General features: G+C 42.6%; 1 long non-coding RNA gene across 1 annotated transcript in view; it reads left to right on the forward strand.

Moving 5' to 3' along the window:
- LOC138504073 (uncharacterized) overlaps window positions 1–22,970 on the forward strand; it is a 46,895-nt gene extending 23,925 nt beyond the window's left edge. Inside the window, exon 2 of the long non-coding RNA XR_011279764.1 lies at window positions 11,910–22,970. This is a non-coding gene — a long non-coding RNA (uncharacterized lncRNA). The remainder of the gene's footprint in view (window positions 1–11,909) is intronic.
- Window positions 22,971–23,903: the final 933 nt, after the last annotated feature.

The following is a 23,903-nucleotide window of genomic DNA, read 5'->3' on the forward strand; positions in this document are numbered from 1 at the left end:
GTACTGTTCTTTTAAATAATGTACAACAAACATTTAAAAAGTTATTATTTTTTTTAATTCACCTGTGTTCTTCCTGTTCTCTAAAGAACTACTTTCTTAATTGAGTGATCATAATGTTGATTGAATGTTAAACACCATGTAAAAACCACCCCAATCTCGAACATTCAGGCCTTCTAGAGAGGGGTAATAAATTCTCTGTTTTCTTTGTTTAGACAATTTCCACACTCCCGTTTGAGAATTGATCCCCCTACATCAAAAAATAGGGAGTTTACCTTTATATAGTGATACTTTGATGTGTATATGACACATGCCAGATATTTAGACCCCATTCTCTACCAATATTCTTTTGCTGCTTGCACGACAGGTGGGTCTCCTGTAAAATCACCACATTTATGCCAAGTCTACGACAGCATGCCAGGGCATTGGCATTTTTATAATATTGTTAAGTCCTCCGACCTCATCTCAATCTTCATGATTATACGTTAACTGAAGTGTTGCTAATATCGTTCATTGCCGCATCTTAGTATTTCTATTGGTACCTAGCAACTCATTACCTTTTTAGTGTAACAACTGTGAAGCTCTATTTCCCCACAAAAAGAACATTTGAATGTAATCTCCTACGCCCCCACACCATCTATATAAAGAGACAATGGACATTTGCCCACCATGTGAATTTTAAAGAAGCAACTATTAATCTATCCGGCAGGCAAACAAGAGAAGGAACGTATAATGCAAAGCAAAAAAAGAACAAGTAAGCAGTGACACAATTATGAGGGAAAAAAAGCACCACTCTCCTAAGCAGCAACATTCCTTGTAGGCCGGTAATGAAATTAAGTTTAATCAAATTGGTGCAAGGCATTGATCTGGCTCAGTTCACGTTGAGAAAGTGTTTTTCAGGATCGTGTTTCAACAAACAGATGGGCATCTTGTGGCAAGGTAAAGAAGTGCACCTTTACCAGGTGGAGAATCCTTAATTTGAAAAGCATCTGGTAAGGACCACCTTTACCTCTCAGTCTCCTCTTAACTCCTCAAAACATTTTCGTTGCCATCTTTACTATGGGACTGAAATCTGGGTATCTTGGAATCAAAGCATTTTCATATAGAAGTTCTGTTCTCCAACATCTCTAGCAGCACATAATATGAGGTCACAATCTCTGTAATTAAAGATCTTTGCAATGATTGGACATGGCGCTAGACCAGGCAGTGGTCATGGACTAGCTAAGGGGCGCACCCTTTCAATTATGGAGGGTTGGGAGAACACTACTTTCCCTAATATTTCACTCAGGATTTTCTCCAAGAACATTTCCATGAACCCCTGCACAGATGTTTCAGATATCTCAAGTATGAGTGTGTTATTTTTCCTTGAACACAACTCCAAATCTTAATTCTTCGTTTTGGCCACAGCCTTCTTTAACTCCTTAATGTCCTCCTTATGGCGGTTCATAGCATCCTACAGCAAACCCGTTCTTTGCTCCATTTCAGTAACTTTACCCCAGATTTGCTCTAATTTACGCTTCCAATCTGGTTGGCATGGCGTCTGATTTTTAGTTCATAGCGACTATCAGACATTTCAGTTCAAGTAGCATGGCATTAAACTCCGAATCACGACCACTGAGTCTGGTGCATGTGTCTGGGGGCAGGGGACTGCGGCACAGTCAGTTAAGAATACAATTCAAACGTGTATACATCCAGTCTGGACGGGTTTTTGTTGTTTTGGTAACTAGACATGATTTAATCTGAGAACAATTGAATGTCCTTCCTGGTCAGAAAAAAACACTAGTAGGTTAAGCAACATTTTGAGCAATTCGGAAATGACCAGTCACAGTTCACTGGTCTTTAGCTATTGTGAAGTTACTGCATTTCTTCAAGCAAGACTTTGCAATGTGTAGACCAGAACACACTGCACAACTTTTTTCCAGTTTCATTAAAACTCCTCAGGGAAAAGTACCACGTAGCCCAGGCACCATACCATGCCTAGATTGAACCAGCAAGGGGGAGGGAGAATCCGCTGCCCCGTTGTAGAGTGAGACCTTGCTTGACCCGAAGTGAAGAGGAACCCACGAAAATCAGTCCACCACCCTCTCCGACCTTCTTAGTGAGGGCGAAGGTTGGGAGGGACTGCTAACAATACACACATGGAAATCCGCTATTCAGGTGAAGTGAATGACTGACAGATTTTTTCCGCCAGAGTAGCCCGGCCCAGTTGTGTTGTTCTTGCGTCAAAGGTCCACAGAGACCAGAGATAGAGAGCGGGACAGCTCCCTGCCTGCACTTTAAGGATCTGGCAACAGGATTTTAGGAGGTTCAGATTAAGCTGCAAAGATAGGTGGCTGTTTTTTCATGTGGCCCTCTAGCACCCCACTTCAATACATTTCTCAGTAATCACAGATTGCAACAATTTATGCAGATGAAGAAGGGTACATTACAGGAAACCTCAAAGGATAACAGGTTCCCTTTGAATTCTAAACCCTCGCTGTCTCTCCACAATCTGTTTTGCTAAAGGCAAAAGTCATCCAGAGTGGGACGGGTATGCCCAGATGTGGGTCCCGAGTCTGCCTGGCCTAGAGACCGAAGCTACTCCTCACTGATGATGCCCAACAAGGCTGAAACATGTCTGGGGAAGCTTGTGGTCTCGTGCAGAAGGGATGTGACCTGGCAGTTCGGGCTGACTGCCCCCTTTGGTAGGTTTTTCCCCTTCTGTAATGGCTTGGCAGGCTGAAAAACAATGGTCTTGAGGGTTGCCCTGAGCTATGCCAGTGGTTACGATTAATTCAAAACCTTCCAGCAATCGCCTTTTTGTTTTGCTCTCCACAATCTCTTACATTTGATGTAAAAGAATGGAAATAAGATCTGTCTCGTGCTTCAGGAATCTTACAAGGAAACAGCATTGGACAGTTAAAGCACTTAGGAACAATGACATCACAGTCATTAAGCCCCCACTGATAAATGAGGTGCCACAGTAATAATTATCCAAAAGGCTATTATCCGAAAAAAGAGGTTACATACGGCTGTTGTGCCAATCAACAGGTATTTTGCGACAACAAATATAACATGTGGCTTTTGAAGCCATTGAAGGAGGAAGGCTAACCAAACATGGAGCAGAATTTCTCACTAAAGAAACCATGAGTAGTATCTTTTTGCTGCATTACAAAAATGTCCACAAACACTCTTGACCCATCAGGGCATCGAGAAATATTAGGTAGCAATTCGACCCCTGAATCGATGGAATATGCTAAATAAAAATGCTAAGTGATAGATACTAGTCATGCCACCGATCTTAAGAGGGATTACCATACCATTGGAATGAGGTATTAAGTGAGGGATACTAGTCATGCCACCGATCTTGAGAGGGATTACCATACCATTGGAATGAGGTATTAAGTGATGGATACTAGTCATGCCACCGATCTTAAGAGGGATTACCATACCATTGGAATGAGGTATTAAGTGATGGATACTAGTCATGCCACCGATCTTAAGAGGGATTACCATACCATTGGAATGAGGTATTAAGTGATGGATACTAGTCATGCCACCGATCTTAAGAGGGATTACCATACCATTGGAATGAGGTATTTTTGATTACCTCACATCGATGTGAGGTAGTGCCAACGTTGGTGTAGAACTGTTGCTGCAGAGAAAACTCTGGCTGCTTGCCCTAGATAGCTGAAGAAGAACCTCCATCACTATGTGTTACCCAGCTGCATGACTTCAGGGCAGCCTGCCTTACAAGATCCGTGTTGAGAATGATTTTGGTACTGATGCACAAACCTATAACAACTGTTCGCCCTCGTAATCAGTAAGTGTGTGTTTATATGTTTTATTTGTGACAACCTTGAACTGTAGCCATTTATGTTTTTCTCCTAGTATATTCAGTAAGTGTTGTGTTTATATGTTTTATTCGTGACAACCTTGAACTGTAGCCATTTATGTTTTTCTCCTAGTACTTTGTGATATTGTGGGTTCACTGACGATATACATTTCGATATATTTGAAAATGTATTGTTCTTTGTTCATTCCAAACTATTCCATCTTCTATTTTGCGAATCAACAATACAATTTCCTTCATTTTCAGGCTATTAAAAATGAATCTTCCTTCTTATTTTTCGAAAGTCTGTATACATTTTCATATTACCCTTACTTCAAAAGTATTGGGATGTGACTACTTTACTCATATAGTATGTTTTTGAGTTCACACCAATGCCATGCATTTTAAAAGATAGGCCCAGCAAGATGAATGCAATTATTACATTAATTCACCAACCATATTCTTTATATTTTAAATGGATGGTACAGGCTTGTGGCCTATTGAGCGTTAACATGGTGGATTCATGGAAGACTGGGATTCCGCATTCAATGTGTTAGACCTGCCTCCTTGTTTGTGCCATTCGCGATTCATTCCCTAGTGCCACTCGACAATACAAGTGGTTTTTACAGACAGTACTACAGCCTGAAAATTATAATTTGTAGTCTGTATATTCCGTCAAACTTTCAATAATTTTGATAATTTTTTTTTTTTTACAATATTATTAATTACATTTAGTGTGTTCATTTCAAGTTTTTAGTTTTCCATTCAAAGTTTTGGCATATTTTCAACAACATAAAAACCCCAGAGTTAAAATACAAAATAATCTGTACTTGAATTAAAGAGCAATTCCAAAGTATATTCTTATCATTTTTCACGTGTTACTTTTTGGCTTCAGGCACTGTAGATTACATTCAATTCTATTTAGGAACAACACATTTTTCAATAAAAGTTAACAATGATCTCACTTTTACACTTTTACAGTCCTATTAAATAAAATCAGTGAGGTCATATGACAAGTGAATGAAAGTGTCAAAGTCACCAACACCACCAAGTATAATAATAAAAATAGTATGCAATACCATCAAGATCAACAGAGATTACTGTTACTGCCATCAAAAAGTTGTAAATATCATTCTCACTCTTAATTTTTTCAATGCCTTTTCATTTGTTTTGGTTTTGGCCCAGCAGGTTCAACATATGTGTTTGTGAATGTGCAACTCACTGGGTTTTAGCATCTATCAACAATTGTCCACCCAGGGACTCGTGTTTCCATACTCCCTTTGGAGACCATGTCCCTGCAATCAACATATCTTTGTGTCCTCTGACAAGGTGTCAGGCCTATTGTGCTAGCTTCATCCATATTCCCCCCTCCACCCCCATCCTCTATCATTGACAGTTGTCACTTGGGTCATGCGCTCGGGGATGGGTGAATGGGAATTCACATGGTGCTGAATATCATCTACAACTCAAAGGGGTCTTGCCTCTAGGGACCATTGGCCACATGGCCACCCAGGCCTGTTGTCTCCATACTCCCCTTTGAAGACTATTTCATTGCAATCAACATATCTTTGTGTCCTTTGACTGTGTCCCGGGTATATTGCAATTGCCACATCCACAGCCATCCTCCACCCTTTATTAAAGGCAGTTCTCACTTGGGCCATGCGCTTGCAAAGGGGAAGGGTGGGTGTGAAGTCACCAGGTGCAGAATACCATGTACAACTCAAAGTGATTTTTCTCATAGGGGCCATTTGCCACATGGCAACCCATACCTTTCTGTCCTTTGACAAGGTGCCAAGCCTACTGTGATAGCGTCATCCTGATTCATTCCCCTTCCTTTATCAACAGCAGAACAGCAGTTCTTACTTTGGCCATGCATTGGCCACATGGCCACACAGGACCGGTGTCTCCATACTTCCCTTTGAAGGGGACCAGGGAACAATTTTTATGTATCAATTAGGTGAGTAATACATACACTTAAATAATGTGTGTGCCAAATCACACTGTGCAATGACACCAGGGTGGCAGGCTGGTTTATGTATCTAGAGAATTGTAGATACAATATAACTGAGCCTCCCTCCCTCTCCTCTGTTCCTTGCTCTATAGCCGCTTATCGACAGGTTGACATCATATGGAGGGATATGACAACTGGCAAGTCCAATGCATGACATTTATTTTTTGGTCCCAGCAGTGGATGGCCTCAAGTGCATCTGTATTTACTTCTGAAATAAGGTGAGGCTCTGGTCTGTTAATAATAGTCAAGGCATCTACTACAAGTATAGAGGACAAGCGGTAAATCAGGCTTTTCAACTCCTAGGCGGATACTGTGCTCTGAATGTTGCTTATATTTATAAGCTTTCTCTTCTGCATTCAAGTCTGCAAGTTTCCTACTGTACTGGCCCTCCACGTTGGTCTTCAGTCCGTGTCTAGGCACGTTGAGGCCCTGTTCTATAAATGTGTCCACCCCTTGGGGTTCCTCCAAGTTTTACCAAGTATTCAGAATTCTTGGGTTTTTCACCCTATGCCATTTAAGTGATGGGGAAGTTGATGGAACAGACATTCTTTCTGCCCTGAAGAAGGCTGGGCTTGCTGAGTAAGGCAGAGCCAAAGCAGCTGGAACTCGAGTAGACCATTTATCAATTGGAAATCAACTCCAGAAGTTTTGTGACTAATTTCCAGCCAGAACAATGCAGCTTTGTACTGCCCAGGAGTCTGCCCAGGAGTCTTTTTGATGTTTAACAGGCAACTTTTGCACTGATGTATGACAGTTGGATTAACTGCTGCCAGCATCCAATCACCAATCCTGTTTTTTTCACTTATTCTTTCACTTGTTTTTTACAATTTTTTTTCTAGAAGATAATTCTTTTTCTTTTGCGAATACTAATCCTGCACGCAGCCGTTTATGTTTCACCTGGCATTACAGTGCATACAGGCTAGATGGTATTTGAGTGTCTGGGAATGTGAGTGTATGTGTTTGACTGTGAGAGTATGGTTTTGTGAACAATGATATGACAAGCAAAGTTGTATGACCTTAGTTATTGGGGCCACATCTGTGACAAATATGTTATGTGTCTTTCCTTGTAACTAACCAATTGTGAAATATGTAAATTGAAAAATAAATATTTTTTCTAATGAATTATTGAATGGCATTGATTTGCACTTAAATAATAGTGAATGATAGTTGTGGTGTGCGTCACATTTTTGTGAATCACTGTGGTCTGCTGGGCCTGTCTTGTGGCAGGGCGTGGGTCGGCTGGCAGGCAGTGTGGAGACTGCTGGCTGTCTGGTGTGCTTTTACTATGGACGAAGGTGGGGGCGAAGCCCAGAAGCCAGGTGCAGCTCTGCTGACTAGAGGCAGCATTGAGGCTGCAAGGGAAGCATCCTTGAGGATTTATGGTCATCGACTTGCGCTGTCCTGATGCTGGTCCTGCAGGCAATGTTTTGGATGGACCCTTGAACATGGTGGCATCAGGGGGTCCAGTTTGGACATTTTTCCGGTCATGTGTGGATATTGATTTTGTTGCCCACTGTACCGTTGGCCATGCCTGGTTATCCCAGTCAGTGCATACCCTTGACAGACTGTTGTCATCCTGATGTGTAGTTTCACTGCGGTGAACATGGAACCTCCCAGTTGGAGCCCTTCCTGCATACCATCTATTTCTAGTGGACTATGGGCCTCATTACAACCCAGGCGGTAAGTTCCCTACTTTACCACCATGGTGTAAACTCCGTTTACACCATGGTGGATGGCAGATTTACCGCCCCATTCCAAGGTGAGTGGGGCGGTAAATCCCCATTCCCCATTTACCCTTCCCCATTCCCATTTTTGCCCCATAGGGCATAATGGAAGTGGGGAAGGCGCTAATTACGGCACCGTAAATTACGGTGCCGTAATTAGCACCAAGGCGGGTTAGCGCCTTGCATTTTAACGCCTGCTAAAAGCAGGCGTTAAAATGGTAATCAGGCGTTAAGGGTTAACGGCGCCGACGGCGCCGTTAAACCCTTAACGCCTGGGTTGTAATGATGCCCTATGTTTGATCTTGCCAGCCCAAAGGGGCTTGTGTGAGGTTCAACATCAAGCACTTGTCCTGTTTTTTGGAATCTGCACACATGTTTTAGGGATTTCCTCCAATGTTATTTTGGTGGAGAGAGGCCCGTTTGTCCTGCACATATTTCATTATTTTGCTTGACACTCACTCGACAGTTTTTCTGGTTCACCAATTCAATTTCCTTTTTCCTTTGGTGCCCTTTTGTTCTTGTCCTTCGCTTCATTTCTTATTTCTGTTATTGTCATTTGAGGTGTGCAGAAGCAGGAGTAAATTCTCCCTGCACACAGGGACTCATCAACACATGTTGTGTTTAAAAATTACAAATTGTGCACACCTGCACCTGTGGAAGTGACCCTCACTGTCCCTGTAGGCAGCTTCTTGGTGCCTGAGCCCACCTGCCTCCCAGCCAACCTACCATTCACCTGATTGGGCCTCTGCCCTCTGTATTGTTCATGGTCCTAGGCCACTGCTGTACCATGTGTGAAGCCATCAGAGGTGTGCAGAAGAAGGGGTAAGTTCACCCTGCACATGGGGACTCACCAACTCATTTTGGATTTAAAAATTGTTAATTGTGCACACTTGTCCTTGTAGCAGCGATACTCGCTGTCCCTGCAAGCAGCCTCCTGGTGCCTGAGTGCCCGCCCGCCTCCCAGTCCACCTACCATCCACCTGATTGGACCTCTGCCCTCATTGTATTCTTCATGGCCCTAAGCCAATGCTGTACCTTGTGTGAAGCCATCTGAGGTGCGCAGAAGAAGGGGTCAATTCACCCTGCTCATGGGGACTCACCAAATCATTTTGGGTTTAAAAATTGCAGCGACACTCGCTGACCCTTTAAGCAGCCTCCTGGTGCCTGAGCCCACCCACCTCCCACCCCACCCACCATCGACCTGATTGACACTCTGCCCTTTTAAGTCACCAACTCAGGGCAGCCCTCAGTAAAGGGCCCCAAGACAAAGGGCAGCTCCCAAAGAAGTAGCTCCAGTCTGTGTTTGCCCGTGTTAACCGGGGAAGCCAACTGCCATCAACTAGCAGTGATTGATAAGGTAAGCGTGGTCTGGGTGGGGAGTACAGCAACTACTGTATTCCATAAGATCCTTAACACTCTTCTTTCCTCCATAACATACTACACAAATGTTAGCCAGCTAGTAAGTAGTTTTCTAATCACTGCTATGTACCAGTTTTAGTTTTTTTTCTCCATTTACTGTTGTCTCTCTAGTTTCGCTGTTTATCCCACTTCCCAGGTACCTAAAATGTAGGTGTATTTACATTTAATGCTGTGTCTCTGATTTAGGTGTTTTTCCCACTTCACAGGTACCTCAAATCTATGTGTTTTTTTCTATTTTTACTGATGTGTATCAAATGTAGGTGTTTTTACCACTTCCCAGGTACATCACATGCAGATGTTTATCCATTTACTGCTGTGCCTTCAATGTAGGCATTTTTCCCACCTCGCGGGTATCTCAAATCTAGGTGTTTTGCAATTACTGCTGTGTCTTCAAGTTAGGCATTTTTTCCACTTCCCGGATATCTCAAATGTAGGTGTTTTTCTGATTACTGCTGTGTCTACAATTTAGGCATTTTTCCCACTTCCCAGACACTACAAATATAGGCGTTCTTTCCGATTACTGCTATGTCTCCAATTTATGCTTTTTCCCAATTCCCAGGTATCTTAAATTTAGGTGTTTTTTCTGAATACTGCTGCATCTCCAATTTAGGCATTTTCCCCACTCGGGTATCTCAAATCTAGGTGTTTCTCTGATTACTGGTCTTTCTCCAATTTAGGCATTTCTCCTACTTCTCAGGTACCTCAAATATAGGTGTATTTTCTGATTATTGCTATGTCTCCTATTTAGGCATTTTCCGACTTCCCAGGTACCTGAAATCTAGGTGTTTTTCCGATTACTGCTGAGTATCCAATTTAGGTGTTTCCCCCCACTTCCCAGGTACCTCAAATCTAGGTATTTTTCCATTTACTGCTGTGTTTCCAATTTCAGCATTTTCCCACTTTCCAGGTACCTCACATCTAGGTATTTTTTCGATTACTGGTGGCTCTCCAATGTCAATGTTTTCCCACTTCCCAGGTGTTTTAAATCTAGGTGTTTTTCCAATTTCCGCTATGTCTCCAATTTAGGGATTTTTTCCACTTCCCGGGTATCTCAAATCTAGGTGTTTTTCTGAATATTGCTCTGTCAACAATTTAGGCATTTTTCCCACTTCCCAGTTACCTCAAATCTAGGTGTTTTTTCTGATGACTGTTGTGTCTCCAATGTAGGCATTTTCCCACTTCCTAGGTATCTCAAATCTAGGTATTTTTCCAATTACTGCTGCGTCTCCAAGTTAGGATTTGTTCCCACTTCCCACATTCCTCAAATATAGGTGTTTTTCCAATTTCCGCTATGTGTCCAATTTAGACATTTTTCCCACTTCCCAGGTACCAAAAAATCTAGGTGTTTTTTCCAATTACTGTTCTGTCTCCAATTTCAGCGTTTTCCCATTTGCCAGGTATCTCAGATCTAGGTTTTTTTTCTGATTATTGCAGGGTCTCCAATTTAGGCATTTTCCCCACTGCCCATGTATCTTAAATCTAGGTGTTTTTCCAATTGCTACTGTGTCTCCAATTTAGGAATTTTTCCCACTTCCTGGGTATCTCAAATCTTGGTGTTTCTCTGATTACTGCTCCATCTCCAATTTAGGCATTTTCCTACTTCTTAGGTACCTCAAATCTAGGTGTTTTTTCTGATTACTGATGTGTCTCCAATTTAGGCTTTTTCTGACTTCCCAGGTATCTGAAATCTAGGTATTTTTCCGATTACTTGTGCATCTCCAATTTAGGTGTTCCCCAACTTCCCAGGTACCTCACATCTAGGTGTTGTTCCAATGTTGGCTATGTCTCCAATTGAGACATTTTTCCCACTTCTCAGGTACCTCATATCTAGATGTTTTTCTGGTTACTGCAGTGTCTCCAATTTCAGCATTTTCCCACTTCGCAGGTATCTCAAATATAGGTGTTGCTTCTCATTAGTGCTGTCTCCCCAATTTAGGTGTTTTCCCACTTCCCGGGTGCTTGAAACATAGTTGTTTTCCCAATTGCTGCTGTGTCTCCAATGCAGGTATTTTTCCCACTTCAGGGGTACCTCAAATCCAGGGGTTTTTCTATTTACTGCTGTGTTTCCAATTCAGGCATTTTTTCCACTTTCCAGGTATCTCAAATCTAGGTGTTTTTCCAATTTCGGCTGTGTCTCCAATTTAGGCATTTTTCCCACTTCCAGGGTACATCAAATCTAGGTGTTTTTTCGATTACTCCTGTGTCTCCAATTTCAGCATTTTCCCACTTCCCAGGTATCTTAAATCTCGGTGATTTTCCAATTGCCGCTGTGTCTCCAATCTAGGGATTTTTCCCACTTCCCGGGAATCTCAAATGTAGGTGTTTTTCTGAATACTGCTCTGTCTCCAATTTAGGAATTTCCCCCACTTACCAGTTACCTCAAATCTAGGTGTTTTTTCTGATGACTTTTGTGTCTCCAATGTAGGCATTTTCCCACTTCCCAGGTATCTCAAAACTAAGTGTTTTTCCGATTACTGCTGTGTCTCCAATTTAGAAATGTTTCCCACTTCCTAGGTATTTCAAATCTAGGTGTTTTTCCAGTTACAGCTCTGACCTCCATTTAGGCATTTTTCTGACTTCTCAGTTGTGTCAAATCTAGGTGTTTTTTTCCCGTTACTGTTGTGTCTCCAATTTAGGTGTTTTCCCCACTTCCCAGGTATCTCAAATCTTTGTGTTTTTCCGAGTACTGCCGTGTCTCCAAATGTAAGTGTTTTTCCCACTTTCCAGGTACCTCAAATCTAGGTATTTTTCCATTTACTGTTGTATTTCCAATTTAGGCATGTTTCCCACTTCCCAGTTATTTCAAATCTAGGTGTTTTTCCAATTGTTATTGTGTCTCCAATTTAGGTATTATTCCCACTTCCCAGGTACTTTAAATCTAGGTGTTTTTCTGATTACTGCTCTGTCTCCAGTTGTTATGATTCCAATGTCCCTTTCCCATTTTCAGGCCTCGCATTCCTGTGTGAGAATGCCCAGTTCCGACCTGCGCAACGCCTGGCTGCCCCGTTCTACCAATGCTGGTGGTCGTCTTGGAAATGGACAGTGAGTGGCAGCTCTCCTTTCTACAAAGTGGAGTTCCATTGCTGCACCTTGCACGTCATTTGTGGGTCATGTGATTGGGTAAGCAGGTTGGCGTGGTAGGCTCTGCTTCATGTGTTCGCTTAAGAGTCTCTCAAGCACGGCACTCGCTGCTTCTGATTGAGGTTAGCTGACCTCGTTTGAGTCTCTTTGCTTTCTGGAATTAATGTTTACAGCCTCCCCACTCCTGCCTGTTTCATGGACTGCTACTGCCTGCTGATTCTGAACTTGCATACCACATTGTTGCTGACCCACGCCTGCCTCAAGGACTCCTACTGCGTGCTGATTTTGTACTTTACATGCCACAGTGTTGCTGACTTGCGCCTGCCTCACGGACTCCTGCTGCCTGCTGTATGGACATTCTTCTGCCTTCCACTTGGATCCTTGTTTGTCGACCTCTCCACTCTCTGCTTCAGGAACGGGTAAGGACACATACCCCCACTGCGTGCTGCTGCGCTTCCGGATTCCAACTCCTGCCTGTTGGGAACATCTAGAGACAGGTTATTCCATCTTCAGGATCTTTGTGCACTTATCCAGGATGATCCACAGCCTTCACCGTTGCACCACCTCGGAACTAGTTCGTCCCTCGTGCCGACCGGGATCAGATCCCTACTAACCTTCCCTTTTATTGTTTTACTCCTTCCTGGTTTTGCTCAAGTGGATTCTCTTCTTGCAACAATCCTCATCATCCGTCACTGGGCACCGGCAAGATAATAGTCACTCCATCTAGCAACCATACCTTACCTCATAGTATTCTTGAACACCAGTGTAATATCTACCCTTATTATTACTAGGAACTGGGGTCCTGGGAGAGAATAACCTCCTTCTTTTTCTCTGAATGCTCGAGATAAATGAAACAGGTTATTCACTTGCACACTAGGGGTTCTTAGATAGCTTCCTCACCAACTTCCATTAACCTCTGTGTTTTTTCCTTGCAGCCTGGTACCGTGGCGGTGTGTTATCCCTAATCTTTCATTTGATCTGCTCCTCTGCCTGTCCTTGTCATCATAAAGCAGAGGGGTGCATCAAGGGAAAGAGTTTCCTCAAGTGAGAGGGCTTGGGTTAAAGACTAACCCAGGCTCTTCAATCAATTAGGACAAGCCAGAAGTCCAGTACTCACCTGTCATTGTCACCACTAATGAGCCCTCTGTTGGTAACACGAATTTAGGTATTTTTCCCACTCCCCGGGTATCTCAAATCTAGGTATTTTTCAAATGAATGCCATGTCTCCTATTTAGGCATTGTTCCCACTTGCCAGCTTTCTCAAATCTATTTTTATTTCCAATTGCTGCTGTGTCTCCAATTTAGGCATTTTCCCACTTCCCAGATACCTCAAATCTAGGTGTTCTTTCCATTTCTTGCTGTCTCCCCAATTCAGGCATTTTTCCCACTTCCCAGTTATCTCAAATTTAAGTGTCTTCCAATTCCTGCTGTGCTTCCAATTGAGGTGTTTTTCACACTTTTGGGGTGTCTCAGGTCTGGGTGTTTTCCTCATTTGCTACTGTGTCTTCTCTGTTCTCTCCCATTGCTGTTCATTCCTACTCCAGGAGTCATCCCCCTAGCACTGTGTTCCAATTCTAGGTGTTTCCCCACCACTGCTGCATCTCCAATCTAAGGGTTTGCCCACTACTCCTTTGTTCCAATTCTAGGTGTTTCCCCACCACTGCTGCATCTCCAATCTAAGGGTTTGCCCACTACTCCTTTGTTCCAATTCTAGGTGTTGTCTCTCTATTGCTGTATTTGAATCAATGGGTCCTTACTGCAATGGAAGTTGGCCACAGAGTCCAAACCTCCCGCCCCGCAGCCAACCCTGTGTCCTCCTCAACTAATAAGCATTGAACATAGCTACACCCAATATCCACCCCCAAAGGCCTACCACCCAATTCAGCCCCAGTGAGAGGTGCTGAATGGTGTTCACCACAACCAACGCAAGACCCAACCACCCCAGAGCAGCACTGTGTGAGTCACCAATTGGAAAAACCTTAGACAGGGCTGAGCTGAGCCCTACACAGCCGGAGGACCACATCCCCACACCATGCCAATCTACAAAAGGACACCAAAACCACACCAAGCCATAAAGGAAAACGTGTAAAGGGCCAAACCAGGAGGACTCATGGCCCCTGGTTCCACAGCCATAACCTCATCAAATACAAGCAACAACTAACCACAAACTAAACCAAAAACAGTGAAGAATCAATCCCTGGGAATAGGAAACATGCCAATTCAAAGGAGACTCCTTCTCCAAGAAATTCAACCCACAACTGAAAAACACTATGGGCCTCATTACAACCCTGGTGGTAGCCGTGCCGGTAAAACCGGCAGGCTGCCGTCAGAGTTGTCATTTTTTTCCGGCGCCTGACTTCACGGAATAACCGGGGCATTACAGCCCCAGCGGTCTGTGAAGTCAGGCGCTGGAAAATGTTACTCCCCATTCCCATTGAGTCCAGTAGGACTCAATGGGAATGGGGAGGCCGGAAGCATCAGCACCAGTGTGCAACAGTGCCGGTGCTTCCTTCAAAGTCTGCGTGCGGGTGCCACAGAACTCGGAATGTGCTGCTCCAGTAACAATGGTCCTGATACGCTTACTAGCACTGCTGTTACCGAACGGGCACACTCGTAATGAGGCCCTATGCCTCGCTACAAGAAAGAAAGAAAGACAAAGAAGCTAGAATGGAAAACAGAAAAAAGAAGCAAACCATGGCACACCGGAAGGTGCTGATCAGCGAGATCTCACACATCCGAAAAACCCAGTGAAGAAAATGCCAAATGGACCGAGGACACATACAAAGAAAAGAGCAAAGACAGACTACAATGCTCACTACAACTCCACATATGACTGATTTTCAAGTGAAGACTAGCTACCAGCAACAAACCCACAGGCAAGAAGTGAAACAAATACAGACCTCATTGGGATGCCAAATGCAGTACGACAAAATATGAACCACCCCAACTCTGAGAACACCATAGACAATATTCCAACAAGAATCAGGGAAAAAGTTCAATCCATTACCTTCAACACACCCTACATCACCAAAGATTGTAGCAAAGGATGGGCACCAACACAACTCACCAACAGGAATTAACCAAAACCAAACAACGCTGGTAACAATCCAATCAGACTACTTGACAAAGAGGTGGGGCACCTAAAAACAACTCCTCCAAAAAGGCACAACCAGGAGACAACACCAGCAATGGAAACCCAACCGACAATACACTGATCCCAACTGACAAAAGAACAACCAACAACCCACAGGCAAAATTAAACAAAAAGCACTACAGCCTGCTCATTGTAAGATCCAGGGCAAAACACTCAACAGAAATCCATGACTTTCTAAGTGAAAGAGGCAGAGATGTGCTCTTTCTTCCAGAAACCTAGCTATCAGACAACTACAAAGCCATTGTCCAACAAAGCCATTTCGGACAATTTCTAATTAATACATGCCAACAGAGAAAACCTAAGAGGAAGAGGAATCACAATGATACACAAAGAGCACATCTGAGCTGCAATACTCACATCAAACATCATCAAATATGTGAATCCCTCTTCATTAAGATCGAACTCAATGACCAAACCAACATAGTGTTCTTCCTGATTTACAGACCACCGTCCTACAACCTGAACTGTGTGATGAAGCTAGCAGACTCCATCGCCATTTTATAAACCTACCACAACAACCTAGTCATACTGGGAGAATTTCAACATTTGGTTAAAAAAAGAAAAACAAAATCTCAGCGAACTCACTCTGTGCATTTGTGGAAACACTGCACTTCAAGCTAATATTAAAGGGATCCACCCACAACGTTGTATACACCATGAATGCAATCTTCTGCATGTAAGGACTATGCGCGTCCGCGCCACCTATACAAATGGTCTGGATCGACCATTACCTGATACCATTCTACAGCAAACTCCAATCCTGCCTACTGGCCGGAAAGGAAATACTCCACACCAGCAAGAAAAGAAACTGGAAGAACCTAGACCTGGAGTCCTTAACAAATGTACTACAATCCACCCTACCTAGCACCACAGAGCCAATCAAAATAACCCCATACATAGTGGAAAATACACTCAACATTTGGATTACCGAGTCCCTAGACCAACTGGCACCAGAAAAACCTTTCAAAGCCACACCAAAAAAAACTGCCCACAATATGGTTCACAGAAGAGCTGAAAGAACTAAAAAAAAACAACTGCAAAATGGAATAATCTGTGGAGAGAACAGTACCACAGACAGGACAAAATAAAATACCAAAGACAGCTCAGACTATACAAATCAACAGCACTTGAAGCAAAACAAAAAATATTACGCCACACAGATTGAATTGTCAAACAATCCACAGAAAGAACTCTTCATCAAAGAGATGAAAAAAACAATTCTGCACAAAAGTCATCATCCCGACACAAGCACTATGTGACAACATCGCCAACCACTTATGACTAAAAATAAAACAATCCATCAGACCATTGTGAGGAATATGAGGGCATCCTCACCTCTTTCTCCAACATATCCCCCTCTCAGGTGGCCAGGGAAAGGCTGTCACTATCGGATCCTGACCCTGGCAGTGCATATGCATATGCAAGGGAGGATCACCTGGGTGGACAAGATTTGGGCAGTGGGGATGAGGCACTCTTGGGTAAGACACAGTATTCCTCATGTCCCTTTTCTAATGAATATTATATCCACCAGGCCTTTGTAGGTTATTACCAATCACTTCCCTATCTTTTACCTAAGGTATCACCCAGTGAACACAAGTCGAGTACTGGGATGAGGAAGAGACACATCAGAGCATGCATCCACTCTTTATTAATTCTCACAAACATGAACACCACTTTGGTACTTGGGTGAGGAAGATGCAATAAAGACTGACAACAGACTACATAACTAACTCTGCACAGTCTAGCTGCTGGATATCTAATCAAACTGGCAGGAAATTTAAAGGCCAGTACTGGAAGAAGGAGAGGGATCTGAACGAGAAAGCAGTCTTGTGGAAGTGAAACCCTGAAAAGCCAAAGAAGGATGCAGAGCAAGCGCAGCAGGAAGCCAGGTGGAAAGCAGGCCGGCGCGAGAAAGCTCTGCAGAGGAAAGCTGGAGCTTCCCTCAGAACCGGAGAAGCATCTGGAGAGGCCAGATGAGAACCGAAGGAGCATCGCCGAACGAACCGCAACACAGAAGGAGCTGGCAGAGTCACAGAGGTAGTGAGATGCATTAGATATTCTGGCGGGTGAGAGAGAAGCTGTCCACGAAGCCACAGGAGGACCAGTAGGACAGAGAATGCTTCCCGGGGACACTATCAGTGCTGCAGCCTCACACCAGCCTCACACCTGATGTCGGACACGCCAAGCAACACTGTTGAGTTTGCCCAGGAGCGCTCAGAGCCCCAGGGCGTATCGACAAAGGTTTCAAAGGGATTTTTGCCATATATGACAAGTGACTAAAAGAAGCTGTAGTTAAGTGAATTCCCTTACTTCACTTAATTTGGGGAACATACAGAATAAGTACAACAACAAAGTAATGTACTGTGATAAAGCCAGAGGAGACAGTGATACCAATGAAGTGAATTGATTATGAACTGACATGAAAAGCAACGCTAATAAACAAAGCCAAATAAGCAAGCATAAGTGAATTATGGGGATGAACATTTTCAAGAGGCAAACACGCATTGCCTGGAGCCAAGTGAGCATTGCCAAGAGTCAAGCATATATTATTGTGCATTACATTACTGAAAGAAATGAACTGTTGAGAACAGAAAACTTGTAGGTAAGAAATATGGCAAAAAAGAGCATAAGAGATTTTGACCTGAAACAGTGAATATGTTTCCTAGCAGGAGAGTGTACTGGGAAGCTTATGATGGCTTGTGCAAAAAAACTCTAAAATGAGTTTCCTTGCAGTAGGGGGTGCTGGGAAGCTTATGATGGCTTGTGCAAAAAAACTTAAAACGGAGGTTCCTAGCAGGAGAGTGTACTGGAAAGCCTGTGTTGGTCATTGCAAGTGAAAGCTATTAAACAAGTGAATGGTGATAAAAGAAGACCCAATAAAGCTTCATGGGCAGTTAAATGAATAATAAGTCAAGCCTCACTGTGAAGTTGAAACTCTGGAAAGATACCTATTAAGAAGAGCAAATTAAGGTCTGTCAGTTATTTGACTTGTAATGGTGGACTGTGTGGCTTGAGAACTGAGCCTAGATTGAATGCACCACTTTGTAATTGAATAAAGGAAAGCTTGTGTGAATTGAAACAAATGAACTGAACTTTATAAACTGGTGAAAAGTAACCAAACCTGTAGAGCTAGGAAGTGTCCCAGAGAATTGTGTTGATTTGGAACATTAACAGGCTTGAAAGCTTGGGGAAGGGATCCCTTCTTTTGTAAAGTGAACTGTTTGAACCCTGGGGAAGGGAAACCCCCTTCCATTCAAGAGCTGAACTTTTATTTGAACACTTCTTATGTGATGCTGACAGCCCTACTCATTGTATACAATTAGATGTGAGGACAAGTGTAGGTTTTGGACACAGACAGACATTTGCTTTGGACTTCCTGACACAGACTATCATTAGTTTTATTCAGGTAGGAAAATCTAACCTTAGCATAGGGCAAGTTAGCCCTTTTTCCAACCTTTCATTTTTAGTTAATACAAGTCTATATCCCAAATCCTATTCAGTTGTCTGTGTCTACTTTGTGATGCCTTCACATCATCAACACAACCCGTGTAAATACAATCACAACCGCCAAACTCCAGACAACGGGTGAAACACTGACTACAGCAAGACTCACCTGCCTAGAACCAATCCCCAAAGAAATCTTCTCCACACTGATCAAGTACACCAACCTTGCAGGATCTCCAAGGGACCCCTGCCCGCCAGATATCTTCAAAGAAATCCTCCACCGAACCACAGCGACACACTTCCAGAGCCTAACAAATCTGTCACTCAAAACAGAAATCGTACCAACCGCCTACAAATCAGTATTCATCAAACCATAGGTAAAAAGGAATCCGAAATCTGATAACACCCAAGCAACTACAGACTGATATCCAATTTACCCTACCCAATAAGATCCAGGAGAATCATCTATACAAGATCCTACTTAAATATGTTGAAACAAATGGAATAGTCGACCGGTCACAAGTTGGCTTCAGACCAATGAGAGGAACAGAATCAGCGCTCCTATCAATATGGGAAGACCTGATAATAAATGCAGACAATGTGGCCAAATCGGCACTCATACTATTGGACATATTTGCAGCTTTCAACACAATTAGCCATGCAACACTAATATAAAAGACTGTTGGAATGTGGCATACAAGAATCCACCCGCCTGGTCGAGCACCACTTACTGAATTTATTATAACACCAGCTGTGTACCCATTCAGCAGCCGACCGTGTAACATGTCCACACCCAACTGCCACGACTATCCCGCACAGGTAACAAGGAACACAGCAGGTAGAACAAACCGCATGCCACCAAACCCGTAGGGGAAGTCAGCCTTCAGGCCTGGGGAGGAAGTGAGGTTGGTCAACGGACCATTACCAAGAATGTTGGAAGATACCATCGAGCAGCAACCAAAGACTCACCCCAGAGGCATTGTCAAACCAACAATTTACTAACCCACCTTCCCCCCTTCCCTCTCCTCCAACATAAGCAACACCACTATACATGACTAGGTGTTAGCCACACTACACATAAACACACCAAGAACTATTCTAATGTCTGCACCCTACCAGCTCTCTGAGACTCTGGAAACAACACCCTTGCACATAGTCCATAAATCCGTCAACTCTACACAATGCACACCAGCACAACACATTCATACACCAAACAGTCATCCGCAACACTGGACCATTTATGGATACAATTAACCAGTGCGCACAACTGCAAACCCCACCCTAAAATCGTACGACACACACCCAACACAAACACTAGCACACATCCGAGGTACTGAGTCCTACCCATATGGTTAGGGCCTCCAGAACCAACTCCCACACACAAGTCAATGCTCAAAGACGCCAGTTTCATCTGGTTCTGAACCTATCCTATCATCCTAGCCCCACTAAAACACCCAGCCCTCTAGTCTCCACGTGATTGCCTGGAGACTGCCCTTGGCTGGTAGCCGTGTGCGGTATAAATCAACATAACATAGATTGAGAATCAAGTCCACATAGAGTTTTATCCTACAGAAAGAGACAATGGGGCTCATATTCGAGTTCCCCATACTTTGGCGGCTGGGATATTTAATGTTTACACTAAAGTGTAGACATGTCTCTGGCACCAAAGTTTCCTCATTTGCAATGCTGAATGTAAAAGGGGAAGACAAAAAGGCAGCGTAGTTGAGTAAACAATGCTTGCATTGTACGCATGGCAGGCAGAGTTTACATTGGATTCCTATTGAGTCGCATGCTTTTTGCTGGTTCAAAAGGCAAGCAGACTCCACAGGAATCCCCAGCATTTGCACCAGGATGAGGATGCATACCAGCGTAAATGCTGGAGTATTTGTATGGCAGGGAGGAAGGGGGTGGCAGAAATGTAAGTTACTTTCCGCAACGCCACTTCCCACACAAATACTTGAAAATGAGGCGTGACATAAACATGCATAAAAGCCTTAAGCAAGGCTTTTACACATGTTCCTTACATTGCACAGATCTCAAAATGAGCTCCATCAAAAGCAATTGAGGAATTATTGAGGCATGAAGAATATTCAGCACCAATCCCGATTGGATTCTAGTGTGAAACAGAATGCCCCTCATATTTATTTCAATTTTGAGGCTTGCTATATAAACAGGAATATGGAATGGCCATGACAGCCACTTTTATTCCTGATGCAGCACATATATGTGCGATTTATATTCAAGAGACAGTAATTTATGTATCCATAAATCCACAAAGGGACAGCATTGTTGTGAATCACTACTTTATTAATGCCATAATTATAGTGTGGAAAGGAGAAGATGATTCAGTTTGTTGGTTCATGCATCAGATTAATGAGCAAGAAACCTATTTAACATGTATCTGTAAAGAAATACAGCAGTCATTTGTTACCTAGGGTTTACAATTGTTCTTGAAATTGAAGCACTCAAAACTAGTGTCTTTATAGAACTCACTGACCAAAACTCTTGCAACAGGTATGACCCCGTCAACCCAATTTATGTATGTTTGTCTGTATTTATGGGATTAATAAAGTGCAGACCTAGCTGTGAAGCAACTGAGCATATTTCTCTTAATGAAAGAAAGGCTGACTGAGGATGTTTATGATGGATGAATAGTGTTAAAAGGTTTAATGTGATCTGAACTTGTTGTAGTTTTGTTTATTGTGTAACAGAATTAATCTTGAGTTGCTCTTTATCGGTGCCTTCTCTTTCAACAGGGTAAAAATACTAAGCAATAAACATTGGCACATATTGATATTTGGCAATACTTAAATGGTGTACCCACGCTTTGCTTTTGAAAACACCATGAACATTTAGAACACGGTAGTCATCACAGATCTTGGTAAAATGAACAAAGTGAGACAACCAACTCTCACAGAAATCTGTGGTATTCATAAGGTTGTAGGGAGATGGTGTGCCAATAATTTCAAACATATGCTAACTCTGCAACACGCGCTATGTGTGCTTTAGTGAATTAGTACTGATATGTAGTATTGAGGTTGAACTAAGAGGGGTAGATTTGTGGGCTGCAGGCCTTAACATGCAAACGTTGCGGCAGGTGCATGAACAAAATCACAGTCTGTGGTTTGCCAGTTTTAGGGAACAAAGGGCCTTGAGGATAGATGCCCATTGTTCTGAGTGGAAAATAGGAAGGAAGGCATACATTATATTGTCAGGTGATGTGCCGAATGCTGCCCAAAGATTGCTTAGGTATGGGCTGGAAAACTGCACAAGATGGGTGCATGAAGGGCTGGTAGACTCTCAAAGGCTGGAGTTTGAAGGAGGTAGCAGCTGACATCATCAGATAAGTGGGTAAAAATGTTCAGAATCCATATGTGATATCAGAGAAAGGCATGGGTCTGGAGAAGGGTTTATAATGGGCTGTCAGATGGAAGTAGGTTTTATTTGTGGCTTTTTGGCTTTTTCAGGCTTTGGGCTGTTATGGAGTGAGTGGCTGGGATTTGGCTGGCTGAAACTTTAAAAATTGGGCTGAGCTTTAACATACTCTGACTTTTAGCAAGGACTGGGGCTGTTGATAGTCTGATCTTGAGAGAGTTTTGAGGCTTACCAGAAAGCTTTTTGCTATCTCTATTTACTTTCAGTGAGAAAACTGAGCTCACTTGTTTGATGTCTTGCTGCAAGTATGATCGAAAAATTGCTGCAAGGCCTTGAAAATTGATGGGAGCCATCTTTGAGATTACTGTATCTGGGGAGATGGAAGCACAACAAAGTTCAGGGCAGCACAGTGTCTTGGGATCATTGCAGGTGGATGGAAGGTGGGGGCAGCTACTGAGGGGAGCCCAGACTGCAGACCGGCCTGAAGGTTTCACAAACGTCTCAAGTGAAATAAGGACAAAATTGGCTGGCATATCTTGCAAGGGTAATCTGATACGGTGTCAAACTGACCCAGCTGGCATAACTCCCTTTGTTTCTAAGGTACCCAGAAATAAAGATAGTTGATTATTGTGGTTGTTCTGATATGCAGGATAGTTCATTATATCTAATCTCATACTTACCCAACCTTATCTAAAGGGCAAGGAGTAAATGAAGATTGAAGGTGTAGCTACAATGCATTTGCTCTCATAGACAAATTACTAACAGGGATATAAGGGCTGTGCTGAACCAAAGTACAAAGTGTTTTTCATTGTTTCCTTTTTATTTTCATGTATCATTGCCAATGTTTATTTCCAAGGTTTCTATGCTCACCACTGTATCCGTTTTGAGGTTGTTTGATTGTCTACATGTGCATTGTTCTCTGATAAATGAACATAGAAATACCTAAGTGCATAACGTTGACAATGTGTGGTGGCTATTATTGTGTCTGGTTTTGTTGCGCAGCCAGTCCAATGTCCAATGCATAATGCATAATTTTCCAGAATAACATGGTGTGTGTCTGGTACAGTACAAAGCCTACTGATGTCTAGCATAGCCTGTGGAAAAAGGAAAGTGGCAGGGAGTACATCTAACAAGAAGAAAAAGGATAAACACTGCTGCACTCCGCTGTGTAAATTTATGTGTGAACACATTTTAAAAAAGTACTGAGGTGCAGAGGAGAGAGACGCAACCCTTACACTAGGGTGTGGTAGTAAAAAAGACAAAAAGTGTCCACAGGCTGTGGATCACTCGAATCCCCTGCACACTCAGGTTTTTGTCAAAGACAAACAATAAACTAATATATTTTATGCTAGTATTATTTTAATATCAATTTGGTTATTGAATAGTAATTTGATCAATGTAGAACAGGGGTAGTTAGATCCATTTCTAGACATTCAAATTTTGCTCATATAAGCACAGTGCTCATTCAATAATTCTAATATTGTTTTTACCACAAATTCAAAGGATTTCTAAAAGGTTGTACAATTTAGTGGTGCATTTTTAATGGTGCATGCCATTTATGGTTACAATACTTTTCAAGTTTTTCATATTATTACAATATTACATTCATACTGTAATGTGCAACAAATAAGTGATACTGTTACACTTACTCAACGTGTTTCAGGAATTAATTTCCCTTCTTCAGTAGAAAATGTATTTGTTAATGCGGTATTCATGGGATGTGCCATTCATAATCTTAGATTCATCAAGGAGATCTATTTAACACAAAAAAGTAAAAAATAGTCATATTTAAGTGATCACATAGATTCAGTATCATACGTTCTACCAATGTATAAAAAAAAGTATATATATGAGTTAATTCACCCTACCTCTCATCAGTGCCCCATA

Source organism: Ambystoma mexicanum, chromosome 11 (genome assembly GCF_040938575.1).
Source record: "Ambystoma mexicanum isolate Mex_15411 chromosome 11, UKY_AmexF1_1, whole genome shotgun sequence".
Classification (NCBI taxonomy): Eukaryota; Metazoa; Chordata; class Amphibia; order Caudata; family Ambystomatidae; genus Ambystoma; species Ambystoma mexicanum.